Source organism: Panthera tigris, chromosome X (assembly GCF_018350195.1).
Source record: "Panthera tigris isolate Pti1 chromosome X, P.tigris_Pti1_mat1.1, whole genome shotgun sequence".
Taxonomy (NCBI): Eukaryota; Metazoa; Chordata; class Mammalia; order Carnivora; family Felidae; genus Panthera; species Panthera tigris.
This window is the reverse complement of record NC_056677.1, coordinates 67085375-67106299: the sequence shown is the minus strand read 5'-3', so window position 1 is coordinate 67106299 and position 20925 is coordinate 67085375.

Here is a 20925-nt window from a genome sequence, read left to right as displayed (position 1 = left end):
CAAGGTACTCTGGGATCTCTTCCTCATAAAGTCACTACTTTCAAGAGCAGAAGATATATTTCACTTTCTTAACACAAACATTCAAAGCAGCAGACAAAATGAGGAGAGAAAGAAATTTATCCCAAAATTTAAAAAAAGCAGGACAAGGCCACAGGCCAAGATAGAAACAAAAGAGACAGAAGTAACATACCTGATAAAGAATTACAGCAATGATCATAAGAATACTCACTGAACTTAAGAAAAGATGGGAAGACATGATTGAGATCCTAAACACAGAGTAATGAATAATATAACAGAGATAAAGGGCCCAATAAACAAAATGAGAAATAGGCTTAATGGAATTAAGAGCACCATGGAAGAAACAGAGGAATGAATTAGTGACCTGGAAGACAGAGTAATGGAAAGTAGTCAAGCTGAATAAAAGAGAGAAACAGAATTATGCAAAAGAAGAACATACTTAAGGAACTAAGTGCCTCTATCAAATGTAATAACATTCACATTATAGGTGACCCAGAAGAAGAGGGATAAAAAGGGGCAGAAAAATTATATAAGAAATGAGAGCTGAAAACTTCCCTACTCTGAGGAAGGAAATCATTGTCAAAATCCAGGAGATACAGAGAAATTCCATCAAAATCAACAAAAGGAGACCCACACCAAGACATATTTTAAATAAATTGGCAAAATATACTGATAATGAAAAGAAAATTAAAAGAAGCAAGACAAAAGTCAGTAACTTACAAAGGAAAACCCATAAGGCTAGCTGGAGATTTTTCAACAGAAACTTTGCAAACAAGAAGGGAGCGGCATGATATATTCAAAGTGCTGAATGGGAAAAGTCTGCAGGAAAGAATATTCTATCCAGAAAGGCTATCATTCAGAATGGAAGGAGAGATAAAATTTCCCAGAAAAGTAAAAACTAAAAAAGTTCATGACAACTACATCAGCCTGCAAGAAATATGAAAGGGGACTTTTCCTGACCGTATAAATGTAGGCAATGCAAAAGCTGTAAAACCGAATAATTCTGTAAAAAATCAGTCGAGGAATTCACAAGATATAATATATGATATAATTACACATACCAAAGCTGGGTGTGGAGAGAAGAGTGTGTTCAAGCTTAAACCATCAACTTAATATAGTTTGATATACACAGAAGAGATTGTATACAACCTAATGATAACCATATAGCATATACCAATAATATGCAAAGAATAAAGAGAAAGAAATTCAAATATATCACTAAAAACCCAGCACACCATGAAAGAGAAAGACCAGAAAGGGTCAGAAAAAATTTACAGAAACAATTACTAAAATTTTGAGTGTAAATGGAGTAAACACTCCCATCAGAAGACCTAGGTTGATAGGTTGACAGAATGGGTAAAATAACAAGACCCATCTGTATGCTGCCTACAAGAGACCCATTGCAGACCCGAAGACACCTACAAATTTAAAGTGAGTGGATGAAGAAATATCGATCAAGTAAATGGATGTCAAAAAACATTGGAGTGTTAATACTTACATCATACCAAATAGACTTTGAAACAAAGACTGTAACTAGAGAAAAACAAGAACACAATACAATAATAAGGGGGACAATCCAACAAGAAGATATAACAATTGTAAATATATATGCACCCAACATAGAACACCCAAATACTTTCAACTGTTAATAACAAACATAACAGGACTAACCAATAACAATAAAATAATAGTAGCAGACTAAAACACCCCACTTACATCCATGAACAGATCACCTAAACAGAATGCCAAAAAGAAAACAATGGCTTTGAATGATACATTGGACCAGATGGATTTCACAGGTATATTCAGAACATTCTATTCTGAAACAGCATAATACACATCATTTTAAAGTATGCATGGAACATTCTCCAGAATAGATCACATATTAGCTCATAAAATAAGCTTCAACAAATTCAAGATCAAATTCATACTATGCAACTTTTCTGACCGCAGCATATTGAAAGTAGAAGTCAAGAACAAGAAAAAAAATCAGGAGAAAATACAAATGCATGGAGGATGAATGGCATGCTATTAAATAATGAATGTGTCATGTAGGAAATAAAAGAAGAAATACAAAACACATGGAAACAAATGAAAACCGAATGTTCTAAAACCCTTTTGAGGCCACAAAAGCAGTTCTAAGAAGGATGTATAGAAAAACAGGCATACTTCAAGAAGCAAAAAAATCTCAAATAAATAACAGAACTTTACACCTTATGGAGCTAGAAAAAGAATAACAAACAAAACCTGAAACCAGTAGAATAAAGGAAAAAATATATATTTTAACATGAAAAACATGTTATAAAACTAAAAACAAAACCCCACAATACAACAAATCAATGAAATCAGGAGCTGCTTACTTATTTGAAAAAAAAAATTGATAAACCTCTAGCCAAACTTATTAAGAAAATAAGGGAAAGGACACAAGTAAATGAAATCACAAATTGGAGAGGAGGAATAACAACCAACATCACAGAAATACAAACAATTGTAAGGGAGTAGTATGAATAACTATATGCCAACAAATTAGGCAACATGGAAGAAATGGGTTAATTTCTAGAAACATAAAAAGTACCAAAACCGAAACAGAAAGAAATAGAAAACTTGAACAAATTGATAACTAGTATAAATATTTAATTAGTAATCACAAAACCCACAACTGTCGACAGTCCAGTACTAGATGGCTTTACAGATGAATCCTACCAAACATTTAAAGAAGAATTAATGAGGAGGGGACAAGATAGTGGAGCATCATGGAAGTTCACTGATTCATCACTGAAATGAAACTAGGTCAGCAACAAACCACTTTTCACACCTATAAAATTGATCTCAGGATTAATACAACAATCTGCATAACTCAAGCCACATAACTCAGCAGGTACTTGTCACTGAGAGGCCAACTGGGGGAGAGAGATGCTGTGAAGGGTAGGGAGCTGTTTTTGTTTGAGGAGAGAGTACAGAGATAGGTGGGAGAGCACAGGAAAAGCACTCTCTCTGAAAGCAGCTGGAGAGAAAGAGTGGAAGCACCCACAGGGGTCTAAACAAGAAAGGGAGAATGGAGAAAGGAGAGGGTCAATACCATAGGACTCTACAAACAGGGGAGCACAGAGTCAGAAATTCCATAGCTCGATACTTGGCAGTGCTCTGGTGGGAAGGGCAAATCCTTGGGAGCACACAGCAAGGTCTGAGGGGTCCTCAGGCCACAAGGGGAGAGGCAGTTACCCTGGTGGGAAGACATTTGGTAGAGGCCATGCAGCCTTCCCATAGGAAAAGGTCCTAGTGGATCCCAGAGAACAGCAATGTTTGCTGCTATTGGAACAAGGGTGCTAGGGTGCGGTGAAGCCTGGTTCTAGTTGTGTGTTGTGATTTGCATAGTCCCCTGAACCACTCTTGCAACACGATCACACATACTTTTTTGGGGGCAGACTGGCACCCAGATGCAGTCTCTGAGCCTCTGCAGTGGCACAGTTGCACAAGCGTTTTCCAGGGGCAAGCCAGAACCCAGCCATTGCTCAGCAATACCTTCCCCCAGAGGGTTGGAGTGGGCCGAAGCTGCAGTGCCCTTAGGGGTGAGAGGTTTGGAAACACAATCCCATATGAGTTAAAATTCAGGAGACAGGGACCACCTGGCATGCTGACAGCTTGATCGTGGACACTGAAGAAGCCGAGAGGGGACAGAAGCCTGAGATAAAGAAGGGGTGCCTGATGGCTGGTGGGTGAGAGCAGAGATCTGATGCTAGAGATTGGGAAGCTTGGTGATGCCATTTTCAACTCTCCCATGCCTGCACTTACAGGTGGATGAGCCCCAGATCAATCCACCCCAAAAAGCTAAGCATCACCACCTAATGCATAACGGAACAGTTACACCAAGCCCTGTCCAACTGCACAAACCAAGCCTTAGAGGACCACCAAAATCTCTCCCCCTACCTAGTGTACATACTATAAAGGGCTTCATAGTTTGACTTCTAGGGGAATCTGGATGTAATTTCATTCAGATGTCATTCTGTTCGCTGGTCCATCTATTCATTTTTTTTTCTCTTTTTCTTTTCTTATTCTTGGATACAGAAATAGAATTTTATCTTTCTTTCACATTTAAAAAAATAAATTTTTACTATATTTTTTAGTAATTTTTTATTTTCTTTTATTTTCTTCATTTCATTATATTCTATTTTATTGTATACATTTTTTTAATTTTTAAACATTTTCTTATACTCTTCTTTCCTCTTTTTATTCATTTCCCTTTATTCTCTATTCTATAATATTATTTCAACAACCAGACCAAAACACACCTAGAATTTGGCTTCCTTTACTTGATTTTTTTGTTTTTAATCTTTTAATTTTTATTTTTTAGTTTATTAATTATTTCACTTCCTCCCAAATGATGAAAAGAAAGAATTCACTCCAAAAGAGAGAACAGGAAGAAGTGACAGTCAGGGACTTAATGAACACAGATATAAGCAAGATGTCTGAACTAGAATTTAGAATCATGATAACAAGAATACTAGGTGGGGTTGAAAAAAAGCATAGAATCCCTTTCCACAGAGATAAAAGAAATAAAATGTAGTCCGGATGAAATTAAAAATGCTATAACTCAGATGCAATCTCAAATGATTGCCATGCGGCAATGATGGATGAAGCAAAGCAGTGAATCATTGATATAGAAGACAAAATTATGGAGAATAATGAAGCAGAAAAAAAGAGGGAAACTAAGGCAGAAGAGCATGATATAAGAATTAGAGAACTCAGTGACTCATTAAAATGAAGTAACATCTGAATCATAGGAGTCCTAGGAGATGAAGAGAGAGAAAAAGGGGTAGAAGGTTTATGTGAGCAAATCATAGCAGAATACTTTCCTAACCTGGGGAAAGAAACAGACATCCAAATTCAGGAAACACAGATAATTCCCATTAGATAAAACAAAAACTGACCATCAATAAGGCATTTCATAGTCAAATTCACAAAATACACAAAGAATTATGAATGCATCAAGGGAAGAAAAAGTCCTTAACCCATAAGGGAAGACAGATCAGGTTTGCCGGAGACCCATCCACTTGGCAGAAACTGGCAGGCCAGAAACTTGGCAGTCCAGAAAGGAGTGGCAGGATATATTCAACATGCTGAATCAGAAAAATGTGTAGCCAAGAATTCTTTATCCAGCAAGGCTGTCATTCAAAATAGGAGAGATAAAAATTACCCAAGACAAACAAAAACTAAAGGAGTACGTGACCACTAAACCAGCCCTACAAAAAATTTTAAGGAGGACTCGCTGGGAGTCGAGGAGAAAAGATGAAACAAAACAGAGACCAAAAGCAACAAACACTAGAAAAGACCAGAGAACATCATGAGAAACTCCAACTCTACAGGCAACACAGTGGCAATGAATTTGTATATTTCAGTACTCAGTCTAAACATCAATGGACTAAATGCTCCAATCAAAATACGTAAGGTAACAGAATGGATAAGAAAACAAGATCCATCTGTATGCTGTTTACAAGAGACCCATTTTGGTTTTTTGAATGTTTATTTATTTTTGAAGGAGAGAGATAGAGATAGAGAGAGAGAGAGAGAGCACAAGCAGTGGAGGAGCAGAAAGAAAGGGAGACACAGAATCCAAAGCGGGCTCCAGGCTCTGAGCTGTCAGCACAGAGCTCAATGCAGGTTCCAACCCATGACCTAAGAGATCATGATCTGAACTGAAGTTAGATGCTTAACCAACTGAGCCACCCAGACGCTCCACAAGAGACCCATTTTAGACCTAAAGTCACCTTCAGATTGAAAGTAAGGGGATGGAGAACAATCTATCATGCTAGTGATCACCAAAAGAAAGATGGAATAGCCATACTTATATCAGACAATCTACATTTGAAAATAAAGACTGTAACAAAAGATGAAGAAGGGCATTATATCATAATTAAGGGGTCTATTCACCAAGAAGATCTAACAATTTTAAACATTTATGCTCCCAATGGGGTCCCCAAATATATAAATCATTTTATCACAAACATAAAGAACTCTTTGTCAGTAATACCATAAAACTAAGTGACTTCAACACCCCATTTACAACAATGGACAGATCATCTAAACGGAAAAACAAGAAGTAAACACTGGCTTTGAGTGACTCACTGGACCAGTGGACTTAACAGATATATTCAGAACATTACATCCTAAGTCAATGGAATACACATTCTTCTGGAGTCCACATGAAACATTCTTCAGGATAGATCACATACTAGGACACAAATGAACCCTCAACAAGTACAAAAATATTGAGATCATATCGTGGATACTTTCTGACCACAGTGCTATGAAAATTGAAATCAACTCCAGGAAAAAAAAAATTCAAAGACAACAAATACTTGGAGATTAAAGAACATTGTACTAAAGAATTAATGGGTTAACCAGGAGTTTAGAGAGAAATTAAAAAGAACATAGAAGTCTATTAAAATGATAACACCACAGCCCCAAACCTCTGGGATGCTGCAAAGGTGGTCATAAGTGGAAAGTATACAGCAATCCAGGCCTTCCTAAAAAAGGAAGAACAGTCTCAGATACACAGCTTAACCTTACCCATTAAATACCTGGAAAAAGAAGAGGAAATAAAATTCCAAACCAGCAGAATAAGGGAAATAATAAAGACTAGAGCAGAAATGAATGCTATCAAAACCAAAAAAACAAAACACAAACAAAACAAAACAAAAACAAACAAACAAATAAAAAAACCAACAAAAAAGTCCAGTAGAACAGATCAATGAAACCAGGAGCTGGTTCTTTGAAAAAAATGGCAAAATTGATAAGTCCCTAGCTAGTTTGATTAAAAAAAAGGAAAGGACCAAAATAAATAAAATCAAGAATAAAAGGGGAGAAATCACAACCAACAATACAGAAATGCAAACATTAATAACAGAATATTATGGTAAATTATTTGCCAATAAATTGGCCAATCTGGAAGAAAGGGACAAATTCCTAGAAACATATAAACTACCAAAACTGAAATAGGAAGAAATAGAATATTTGAAAAGACCCTTAACCAGTAAAGAAATTGAATTAGTAATCAAAAATCTCCCAAAAACAAGAGTCCAGGGCCAAATGGCTTTCCAGGAGAATTCTATCAAACATTTAAAGAAGTAACATCTATTCTTTTGAAGCTATTTCAAAAAAAAATAGATGTAAGGAAAACTTCAAACTCATTTCATGAGGTCAGCATTAAGTTGATTCCAAAACCAAAGCCCCCACTAGAAAGGAGAACTACAGACCAATTTCTCTGATGAACATGGATGCAAAAAATCTCAACAAGAAACTAGCCAGCTGGTTAGAACAATACATTAAAAGAATTATTCACGATGACCCAGTGGGATTTATACCTGGGATGCAGGTCTGGTTCAATGTCCACAAATCAATCAATATGATAGATCACATTAATAAAAGAAAGGACAAGAACAATATGATCCTGTCATATTGAAAGATGCAGGGAGAGCATCTTTCTTGATAAAATATCAAAATACATCTTTGTTTCTTGGTAAGAACCCTCAAGAAAGTAGGGATATAAGGATCATACCTCAAGATCATGAAAACCATTTATGAAAGACCCAGCAATAATATCATCATCCTGAGCTGTTTCCCTCTAAGGTCAGGAACACGACAGGGATGTCCACTCTCACCACTCTAACTCAACATAGTATTGGAAGTCTTAGCCTCAGTAATCAGACAATACAAAGAAATAAAAGGCATCCAAATCAACAAGGGGGAAGTCAAATTTTCACTCTTTGCAGATGACATGATGCTCTATATGTAAAACCCAAAAGATTCCAACAAAAACCTGCTAGAACTGATCCATAAATTCAGCAAAGTCACAGGATATAAAACCAATGCACAGAAATCGGTTGCATTTCTATACACTGATAATGAAGCAGAAGAAAGAGAAATTAAGAAATATATCCCATTGTCAAAAAATAGATCAGATTTAAAATTGTTCCAAAAACTATAAAATAACCTAACCAAAGAAGTAAAATAAACCTAACCAAAGAGATGAAAAATCTATACACTGAAAACTATAGAAAGCTTATGAAAGAAATTGAAAAAGACACAAAAAAATGGAAAAAAATATCCCATGCTCATGTATTGGAAGAACAAATATTGTTAAAATGTCTGTCTACCCAAACCAATCTACATATTCAATGCAATCCCTATTAAATAACACCTGCATTTTTCACAGAGCTAGAACAAAAAATCCTAAAATTTGTAAGGAAACAAAAAAAGACCCCGAATACCCAAAGCAATCCTGAAAAAGAACACCAAAGCTGGAGGCATCAGATTTCTGGATTTCGAGATGTATTACAAACCTGTAATCATAAAGAGAGTATGGTACTGGCACAAGAACAGTCACTCAGATCAATGGAACAGACTAGAGAACCCAGAAGTGGACCCACAAACATACGGCCAACTAATTTTTGACCAAGCAGGAAAGAATATCAAATGGAATAAAGACAGTCTTCTCAGCAAACGGTGTTGGGAAAGCTAGACAGCGACATGCAGAAGATTGAACCTGGACCACTTTCTTACACCAGACACAAAAATAAATTCAAAATGGATGGAAGACTTTAACGTAAGACAGGAAGCCATCAAAATCCTAGAGAAGAAAGCAGACCTCTTTGATCTTGGCCATAGCAACTTCTTACTCAACATGTCTTTGGAGGCAAGGGAAACAAAAGCAAAAATGAACTATTGGGACCTCATCAAGATAAAAATCTGCACAGTGAAGGAAGCAATTAGCAAAATTAAAAGGAAACCAACTGAATGGGGGAAAATATTTTCAAATGACATATCAGATAAAGGGCTATTATGAAAGATCTATAAATAGCTTATCAAACTCAATGCCCCCTAAATAAATAATCCAGTTAAGACATGGGGGGACATTTTTCCAAGGACACACAGATGGCTAGCAGACACATGAAAAATTGCTCAACATCACCCATCATATGGGAAATACAAATCAAACCCACAATGAGATACCACCTCACATCAGCCAGAAAGGCTAAATTTAACAATACAGGAAACAAGAGATGTTGAGGATGTAGAGAAAGGGGAATCCTCTTATACTGTTAGTGAGAATGAAAACTGGTGAAGTCACTCTGGAAAACAGTATGTAGGCTCCTCAAAATTTAAAAAAATAGAACTACTTTATGACACAGCAATTGCACTACTATGTTTTTATCCAAAGGATACAAAATACTGATTCAAAAAGGCGCATGCAACTCAATGTTTACAGCAGCATGATCAACAATAACCAAATTATAGAGGGAGCTCAGATGTCTACTGACTGATGAAAGGATTAAAATGATAAAGAAGTTGTGGTATATTTATATTTATATTTGTATTTATACTTATGTTTATGACTATGTTTATATTCACACACATACACACTTATGAATGGATAACCAAGTAGTGATGCATACACACACATACATATACGTGCAATGGAATATTACTCAGCCATCAAAAAATAATGAAATACTGCCACTTGTAACAATGTGGATGGAGCTGGAGTGTATTATTCTAAGTGAAATAAGTCAGTAAGAGGTAGACAAATACCATATGTTTTCACTCATATGTAGAATTTAAGAAACAAAACAGATGAATATTTTGGAAAAGGGAAAAATTGAGAGAAGCAAACCATAACTTTAGAGAATAAACTGAGGATTGATGGAGGGAGGTGGGCTAGTGATGGGCTAAATGTCTGATGGGTATTAAGGAGGGCACTTGTTGTGATGTGCACTGAGTGTTATATGTAAGTGATGAATAACTAAATTCTATACCCAAAACCAATTTTACCATATATGAGAGGTAACTAGAATTTAAATAAAACCTTGAAAAAGAGTATCCAATACCCCCCAAAAACATTATCCAATTAAAAATGGGGAGAAGACGTGAATAGACATTTCTCCAAAGAAGAAATTAAATGGTCAACAGACACCTGAGAAAATGTTCATCATCACTTACCTTTAGGGAATTGCAAATCAAAACTAAAATGAGATATCAGTTTATTCCTGTGAAAATGGCTGAACTCAACAACACAATAAACAACAGGCATTGGAGAGGATGTGAAGAATGGAGAATGCTCTTGTGCTGCCTGTGGGAATGCAAACTGGTGTAGCCACTGTATTGAAGTTCCACAAAAAGTTCACAATAGAACTACCTGTGATCCCTCCATTGTACTACTGGGTGTTTACCCAAAAAATACAAAAACACCATTTAAAAAGGATACATGCACCCGAATATTTATAGCAATATAATCTATAATAGCCAAATTGTGGAAACAGCCCAGGTGTGCATTGAGTGATAAATGGATAAATAAGTTGTGGTATATATATATGATGGAATATTAGTCAGCCATAAAAATATGAGATCTTGACACTTGTAATGATGTAGATGGAGCTAGAGAGTATTATGCTAGGCAAAATGAGTCAGTCAAAGAAAGACATATACCATATGACTTCACTCATATGTGGAACTTAAGAAACAAAACAAATGAGCATCATGGAAAAAGAAAGAGACAAACCAAGAAACAGACTCTTAACTATAGATAAATAACTGATGGTTAGCAGAGGCGAAGTGGGTGGAAGGATGGGTTAAATAGGTGATGGGGATTAAACAGTGTTCTTGTGTGATGAACACCAGGTGTCATATGTAAGTGTTGAATCACTAAATTACACACCTGAACCTAATGTTACACTATATATTAAGTAGTTAGAATTTAAATCCTTTTTTAAAAAAACTTAAGAACATTAAAAATGTTAGCAAACCAAAAACAACACCATATCAAAAAATACGTATTGAGAATTTATAATTTACTAACAAAATGAAAAAATGTATATTATATATATATATATTTAATATACCATGCTAACAGAAAGAAGGAAAAATCCACACAATAATCTCAACTAATTTGGAAAAATAATTTGACAACATTCAACACTCCTTAATGATAAAAATATTCAACAAACTAGAAATAGGAAACTCCCTTAACGTAATAATCGCGTTGTATTTTACCTCTCTAAAATTGACATAGCAATGTACCACAGACTGACTGCCTTCACAGTATACATTTATTTTCTCACAACTCTGAACACTAGAAGTCTGAGATCACAGTGACAGTACAGCTGATTTTTTCTGAAGATTTTCTTTTTGTCTTGAAGATGGCCATCTTCTCGGTGTTTTCACATATCTTTCCTCTGTACTTGACCACATTTATATTTCTAATTCTGATAAGGATACCAATCCTATTGGATTAGGACCCACACTAATTACCTCATTTGATTTTAATTACTTATCTAAAAGGTCTTTTCTCCAAATACTGTCGCATTCTGAGGCACTGGATGTTAGAACTTCAACATATTAATTTTGGGAGTAGTAATCCAATGTATTATAAGTCCCCCATATTTATTTTCTTCTCGCATATAAAATGCATTCATGCATCACAAAATCCCCCAAAGTCTTAACCCATTCCAGCATAAACTCTAATTCTAATATCTAATCTAAATATTTTCTCATTAGGTATGGGGGAGACTTAAGGTATGATTCTTCCTTGAGACAAAATTCCTCTTCAGCCATGAACTTGTGAAACCAGAGAAGATTTATGCTTCCCCAACTGAATGGTGTGACATTAATAGGGCATACATCCTTATTCAAAATGGGAGAAATTGTAAAGAATAAAAAAGTCTTCATACATAAGCTAAACCAAAACCCAGCAAGGAAATTTCCATTTAATTGTATCCTTCTTAACTGCATTCTTTATCTTTTGCGTCCATTGATCAATGTCTCTATACCCTTGGCTTTGGGCAATAGCCATGCATTCTTAGACCTGCGCAGAAGCAGCCTGGACCACTTAAATCTGAGTGATAGACCTAATCTTTGAAACCAAGGATTAGGTTCTGCCCTCTGAAATCAAGGAGACAGCCTTGCCATCCAGGTCTGTATCCTCTGGACCTGTGGTTGTGGTGGCAGTTATGAAGACCAGTAAACTGCCTTTAGGGCCATTCTTCCCTTTCCTTAAAGAATAACACATTTTAAGCCAGATATCTCTTTTTCCCTTCCTGAAGAATCCAAGAAAGGTGATAGCTTTCTTTTATTTTCTCCCTTTTAGTATAATCTGGGCATGTTTCTGTTTGTATAAAATCCTAAAAGCCTTTTGTCCTCCCATGCTTTTGCTGGTATAAAACACTAAAACCATGTTGCCTCCCATGCAAATCACAGAAGTCAAAACTATTAGACAACAGGCTGTTTCACAGATATTTCCTGGAAACCTGCATCTCTACTCCTGGATTCTGTTGAGATAGTTTATTGGACATATGAATCACACCCATGATCTCATTAACAAATTGTTGGCCAACCACGTCTTTGATGTGTTCTCAGAACATATGTCACATTTTTTTTGCAATATGAATGATATGAAAGGTTTCAAAATCTTCAAGTTCTGATTTCTTTTTAATAAGCAATATCTTCTTCAATTACCTATTTTCTTGAATTTTACTAGGAAGAACAAGGAAAAACCAAGCCACATTAATACTTTAATACCAGAAATTTCAAAGATGTGTGAAGAAATTCCAATGTAACTTAAACACATTAAGACAAACTATTGTAAGACAAAAACAATCTATGTTAACAAAAATCATCCTAATCAGTACCCTAATTCATGAATTGATCTCTTGATTTTCTCAGTAGTGAACATTAGCCAGTGCTTGGTCATTATTACTGATAGTATGGGTCACTAAATTATGGGCCATAGGTAAAACTGACCCTATCACCTATTTTATAAATAGTTTATTAGAGCACAGCCACATTCATTTGTTTACATATTGTCTATATCTGCTTTCATGCTACAACAGCAGTGTTGTATAGTTTCAGGACTGTATATGCCACAAAGTTGAAAATTTTCCCATATGGCTCTTTACCAGAAAAGTTTGCAGAGACTTGCTCTGTAGAAACATGACGTAATATCATTTCCACACCAAAAATACTTAGGCTAAACATGATCTCTTAAGTAGAAATAAGTTAAAATATATAATAAAATATATTAAAATTGAAAACACTTGAAGACTTATGATTTACATAGAAAATATGGAATAGCAATAATTTATCATTTGTTACACACCATTTGGAAAAATTATTAAGGAAAATTACCTGATGCCACTAAATATATATTTTTGAATAAATAAAAAATATCTTCCTTGTAAACAAGTATAGATTGAGAGTACTATGTCATAATTAAAAAAATAAATCTTCTATTGGTAAATATTGATTTATTTTGGTATGTGTTTGCTTTCACATGCATTGCTGAAATGGAGTTCCTTTAAAAAATCCCTTAAAGCATATATACTGCTATTTCTCAGCATTAATATATAGAAATGGAATTTCTGAGTCAATAAGAATTCACACTAAACATTCTGATACTTGTCAAAATGCCATATGAAAACTTGCACCAGTTTATATTCTTTGTAACATCATGTTCAAATGGAAGCAGCATAGGAGAAAGATTTCAGAGATGAACTCTGGAGTTAGATTGCCTGGGTGCAAATCTCAGGTCTGGCACTCATGAGCTGTGTGCCTTTGGACAAGTTACATTACCTCTCAATGTCTCAGTTTCCTTACTTAGAACTTGGATAGTAGAATCTATTGGATAAGAAAGAACAAAATTCCTGAGCTGAATAACAAAGTTATCACTTACAATTTTTCTACTTCCCACCAAACTCTGAAACAGAATTCAGCCAAGTTCTTTGCCACTTTATACTTAGGATCACCATTTCAGCTATTTCCTGTAATATAGTCCTCCTTTTAGCCTGATATGCTACCAGAAATACCTTTAATGTTCGCATTTCTACCAACAGTTTCCTCAAGCCAATCTATGTTTTTTTTTTTTTAAATATGAACTTCAAAACACTTCCAACCTCAAACCATTAACTAGATTTAAAGCCATTTTCACATTTTTAGGCATTTTTTTTTTACAGAAGCATTCCATTTCAAAGTATCAGACCTGTATTAGTTTGCTAAAATTGTTAAGACTGACATAACAAAGTACCATAGAACTGAGTGGCTTAAATAACAAAAATTTGCCCTTATATTTCTGGTAAGTGTAACTTTTATATTTAGCTGAGGGGATTTCTTCTTATTTTAAGTTTCTATTTACATTTCAGTTAGTTAACATACAGTGTAGTATTAGTTTCAGGTGTACAATATAGTGAATCAACAAAACTAAAAGGCAACCGGCAGAATGGGAAAAGATATTTGCAAATGACATATCAGATAAAGGGCTAGTATCTAAAATCTATAAAGAACTCACCAAACTCCACACCCTAAAAACAAATAATCCAGTGATGAAATGGGCAGAAGACATGAATAGACACTTTTCAAAAGAAGACATCCAGATGGTCAACAGGCACATGAAAAGATGTTCAATGTCATTTCTCATCAGGGATATACAGATCAAAACCACACTGAGATACCACCTCATGCCAGTCAGAGTGGCTAAAATGAACAAATCAGGAGAATATAGATGCTGGTGAGGATGTGGAGAAATGGGAACCCTCTTGCACTGTTGGTGGGAATGCAAACTGGTGCAGCCACTCTGGAAAACAGTGTGGAAGTTCCTAAAAACATTAAAAATAGAACTACCCTATGACCCAGCAATAGCACTGACAGGAATTTACCCAAGGGATACAGGAGTGCTGATGCATAGGGGCACATGTACCCCAATGTTTGTAGCAGCACTTTTAACAATAGCTACATTATGGAAAGAGCCTAAATATCCACCAGCTGATGAATGGATAAAGAAGACGTGGTTTATATATACAATGGAATACTACTTGACAATGAGAAAGAATGAAATCTGGACATTTGCAGCAATGTGGGTGGAACTGGAGGGTATTATGCTAAGTGAAATAAGCCAGGTAGAGAACGACAGATACCATATGTTTTCACTCATAGGTGCATCTTGAGAAACTTAACAGAAGACCATGAAAGGACGCTATCAGTAGAATGATGATGAAACCACAGAATGAAAAAATAATAAAAAATAAAGCAAACAATGTATCTGATAAGGAGTTAATACCCAGAATTATACTTTTATTTCTTATTTTTAAAGTTTATTTATTTTTAAATTATTTTTCATGTTTTTATTCATTTTTGAAGGAGAGAGAGAGAGCATGAGCAGAGGAGGAGCAGAGAGAGAGAAGGAGACAAAGAATTCGAAGCAGGCTCCAGGCTCTGACCTGCAGGGCTAGAACTCACAAACCGTGAGATCATGACCTGAGCTGACGTCGGACTCCTAGCCGACTGAGCCACCTGGGCGCTCCATGAAGTTTATTTATTTTTGAGAGAGAGAGAGAGAGAGAGAGAGAGCGCATGTGTAAGTGTGGGTGGGGCAGAGAGAGAGAGGGAGAGTGAGAGAATGCCAAGTAGGCGCTACACTGTCAGTGTGGAACCAGATGCAAGGCTTGAACTCATGAACCCTGAGATCATGACCTGAGATGAAGTCAGATGCTTAACTGATTGAGCCACCTAGGTTTCCCAGAGTATATATTTTTAAAAAGTCCTACACTCAATAACAAACAAACAAACAACAACAAAAAAAAAACATATAGCCCCCTTTATAAAATGGACAAAGGGCATAAACATTTCTCCAAATATATACATATGGCTAATAAACACATGAAAAACGCTCAACATCACTAATCAATAGAGAAATGCAAATTAAAAACACAATGAGAGCTATTTCATATCCTTTAAAATGATTATTATAAAAAAACGGAAAAGCAAGTGTGGGTAAAAATGTGGAAATATTGAAACTCTTATGCACTATTGATTGTTGGGGATGTAAAATGGTGCTGCCTTCATGAAAAACATTATGGTGGCTTCTCACAAAAAAAAAAAGTTTATGATCCAGGAATTCCACATCTGATATATACACAAAATAAATAAAATACAAACTGAGACACATATTTATACATCCATGTTCATAGCATCATTATTAACAATAGTCAAAAAACAAAAACTAACATCCGTTCATGGATGAGTGGAGAAAGAAAATGTGAGATCTATATCTATATCTATATCTATATCTATATCTATATCTATATCTATATCTGTATCTATCTATATCATCTATCTATCCAGATAGATAGATAGATAGATAGATATAATGAGACATAATTTAGCCTTAAAGAGAATGGGAATTCTGACATTTGCTACAAGATTAATAAACCTAAAACATGTTATGTGAAATGACAGTCACAAAAAGATTAATACTGTATGATTCAACTTATATGAGGCATGTATAGAACTCAAATTCATACAGACAGAAAAGTAAAATGGTGGTTTCCAGTAGTTGTGAAAGGGGAAAATGAGGAGGCTATTTAATGCATATAAAGTTTCAGTTTAAGATAGAAAAAATTTTAGAGGTGGGTGGAGGTAAAGGCTGAATAATATTGCATGTACTAATGCCTCTGAAGGGTATGCTTAAATTGTTTTAATATGATGATTTTTATGTTATGTATATTTTTCACAATGGACATGTCTCAAAGAAATACTGATAGTTCATTTGCTTTGTTCTTAAATTAAACATAGGAGTAAAATCATGTGGTATTTTTCTTTCTTTCTCTGAGTAAATTTCACATGACATAGTAGCCTCAATACAAATGGTAATATCTCATGCTTTTTTCTGGTGAAGTACACACACACACACACACACACACACGCATATCCCATATATTCTTTATCCATTCATCTATTCATGGACACTTGGGTTGCTTCCATATCTTGGTTATTGTAAATAAATAATGCTGCAGTAAATATAGGGGTGCATATATCTTTGCAAATTAGTATTTTATTTTCTTTGGGTAAGTACTCAGAGTGAAATTACTGGATCATATATATAGTCAATCCATTTTTAATTTTTTAAGGAACCTCCATACTACTTTCCACAGCTCTACCAAGTTTCATTCCCACAAACAGTGCATGAGGGATTCTCTTTCTCTACATCCTCAAGAACACTTGTTACTTTTTTGTCTTTCTGATTCTAGGCATTCTGACAGGTGTAAGGTGAGATCACACTGTGGCTTTAATTTTTTTAAATATTTATTTTTGAGAAAGAGAGAGACAGAATGTGAGTAAGGGAGGGTCAGAGAGAGAGCGGGACACAGAATCTGAAGCAGGGTTCAGGCTCTGAGCTGTCAGCACAAAACCCAATGCAAGGCTTGAAATCACGGACCATGAAATCATGACCTGAACCGAAGTCAGACGCTTAACTGACTGAGCCACCATTGTGACTTTGATTTTCACTTCCCTGATGATTAGTGATGTTCAGCATCTTTTCATGTGTCTGTTGATCATATGCATGTCTTCTATAAAAGATGTCTATTCAGGTCCTCTGCCCATTTAAAAAATATTATTATTATTATTTAATTGGTGTTAAGTTGTATACGTTTTTATATATTTAGATATTAATCCCTTATCAAATATATCATTTGCAAATATTTTCTTCCATTTAGTAGGTTCCTTGCCATTTTATTGATGGTTTCCATTGCTGTGCAAATTTTTTTTTTTTTGGTGTAGTCCCCTTTTGTTCATCTTGCCCAAAGAGACATACATACATAGAAAAATGTTTCTAGGGTTGATGTAAAATAAATTACTGCCTATGTTTTCTTCTTGGAGTTTTATGGCTTCTGTTTCATATTTAGGTCGTTAAGCCATTTTAAATTTATTTTTGGGTATGGTAAACAAAAGTGGTCCAATTTGACTCTTTTCCATGTAGCTGTCCAGTTTTTCAGGATTGTATGTTGAAGAAAGTCTCTTTTCCCCCACTGTGTATTCTTACCTCCTTTACTGCAGATTAATTGGTGAGATGAGCGTGGTATAGAGTCCTTTAAGACATTGGTTTTTGAATCCCAGTCTAGCGTCCAGAAAGCATGGGAGAACTGTGGAAGAGGGCAAGGTGACTGCCTGCACTATTCTGTGAAGGCCACCTGAACACTATCATTTGAGATACCCTGTCCATGGAGAAGTAATCGGGGTGTCACCATTTCCCCCCAATACCAATATGACGGGACTTCAGAGAGCAACACAGCAACCACCAGTGGAGGCAGGACATGCTTACACCAAACCCGTCTCCCTCCTCCATGACTGGCAACAGCTTATCTACTGGAGGAAGACTGACTGACCCAATGCAATTGGCCTCTCCTCTAGACCAGCACACCCACCGATGTCAAACTCCAACAGACAACTGTTTTGTTTTGTTTTTTGTTTTTGTCTGTTTGTCTTTTGCTTTTCTTTTCTTTTCTTCTCTCTGTTTTCTTTTTTTTCACCCTCTTTTTTTTTTTTTTTTTTTTTTTGGAATCAGGCTCATAGTTTCTGATTTGTTTCTGGCCAATTCATTCATATATATATATATATATATATATATATATATATATGTTTGATCAGGCATTTTTACTCTATTCTTTTTGCACCTTTTCTATCTCTTCTTTACTTCCCTTTCTTTTTCTCTGGATTTAACCTTATAGGTTTGTTCTTGTTTTTGTTTTTGTTGTTTCATTTTGTTTTGTTTCGTTTTGTTTGATTCTCTTTTTGGTCTTCTTTTCTCACCTTTCACCTTTCTCTTTCTACGGGATCAGGCTTTCCCCACCCTTTTTCTTTTTTTCCAGGGTTACTTCAACAAACAAATCAAAGCACACCTGGTAGAAGGACCAAATACCCCACTACTACAAGAAAGGAACTTTGCAGAGGACTGAGAAATGGGATAAAACAGACAAAATGTAACAACAGAGTGCACACAACATACACCAAAAACATTTCCTGAAGTGCCAGGCCCCGGACAGTGTATGGCCCTTTGTAAATATAGTAGTACTCACAGGTGCAAGACACATAACGAGCTATTAAATCATGAAAAATACAGAAACTTAACCAAAATGACAAAACAGAAGAATTCTCCTCAAGAAAAATTCAGGGAAAAAATCACATCAAGAGAACTTCTCAAAACAGATATACACAATACATCTGAACAAGAATTTAGAATAACAGCCATAAGACTAATAGCTGGGCTTAAAGAAAGCATAGAAGACAGCAGAGAATATCTTTCTGCAGAGATCAAACCCAAAGAATTAATCATGATGAATTTTAACAAAATGCCGTAATTGAGATGTAAAATAAACTACTTATGGAGACAGAGATCATAGAAGTAGAAGAAGAGAGAAGAGGTGAAATAGAAGATAAAGTTATGGAAAAGGATGAAGCTGAAAAAAGAAGAAAAGGAAATTACTAGAACATGAGGAGAGAATTAGAGAACTAAATGATTCCATGAAACAAAACAATATCCATGTCATAGGAGTTCCAGAAGAAGAAGACAAAGAGAAAGGGCAGAAGGTTTATTTGAACAAATTATATCTGAGAATTTCCCTCATCTGGGGAAAGAAACAGGCATCAAAGTCCAAAAGGCACAGAGAACTCTCTTCAAAATCAATAAAAATAGGTCAACATCAAAATATATCATAGTGAAACTGGCAAAGGACAAATATAAAGAGAAAATTCTGAAGAAGCTAGGGACAACAGGTCCTTCACATACAGGATGGACACATAAGAATAGTAGCAGACCTGTCCACTGAAACTTGGCAGCCAAAAGAGAGTGGCAAAAATATCCAATGTGCTAAATAGGAAAAATATGCAGCAAAGAATCCCTTATCTAACAAGACTGTCATTCAGAATAGGAGAGATAAAGGTTTGCACAGAAAAACAAAAACTAAAGGAGTTCATGACCACTAAACTAGCCCTGCAGGAGATCCTAAGTGGGACTCTTGAGTGGAAAGCAGCAAACACTACAAAAGACCAGAGACATCACCAAAACCCAAAAACCCAGGTAACACAATGGCACTAAACCCATATATTTCAATAATAACTCTGAATGCACATGGACTTAATGCCCCAATCAAAAGATAAAGGATATCAAGTGGATAAAAAAAAAAAAACAAGATCCATCTATATGCTTCCTACAGGAGGCTCATTTTAGATCTGAGGAAACCTATAGATTGAGAGTGAGGGGATGGACCACCAACTATCATGCTAATGAATGTCAAAAGAAAGACGGAGTAGTAGCCATACTTATATCAACAAACTATATTTTAAAACAAAGACTATAATAAGAGATAAAGAAGGGTGTTATATCATGATTAAAGGGTCTATCCACCAAGAAGACCTAACAATTGTAAAAATTTATGCTCCCAAAGTGAGACACCCAAATACATAAATCAATGAATCACAAACATAAAGAAACATATTGATAATAATACCATAATTGTAGGTGATTTTAATACTCCACTTGCAACAATGGACAGATTATCTGGGCATAAAATCAATAATAATGGCTCTGAATGACAAATTGGATCAGATGAACTTAAAAGACATATTCAGAACTTTTTACCCTAAATCAGCAGAATACACATTCTTCTTGAGTGCACATGGAACATTCTCCAGAATAGATCACATATAGATTCACAAAACAGCCCTCAACAGGTACAAAAATATTGAGATCATACCTTGCATATTTTCAAATCACAGTGCTATGAAACTTGAATCAACCACAAGAAAAAATTTGCAAAGCCCCCAAATACATGGAGGTTAAAGATCATTCTACTAAAGAATGAATGGGTCAACCAGGAAATTAAAGAAGAAATTTAAATTTTCAATGGAAGTAAATAAAAATGGAAACACAACTGTCTAAACACTTTGGAATGCAGCAAAGTCAGTCCTAAAAGCCTGTTGCAACTCAGGCCTATCTCAAGAAGCAAGAAAGGTCCAAAACATACAACCTAATCTTACACATAAAGGGGCTAGGAAATGAGCAGCAAATAAAGGCCAAATCCAGAAGAA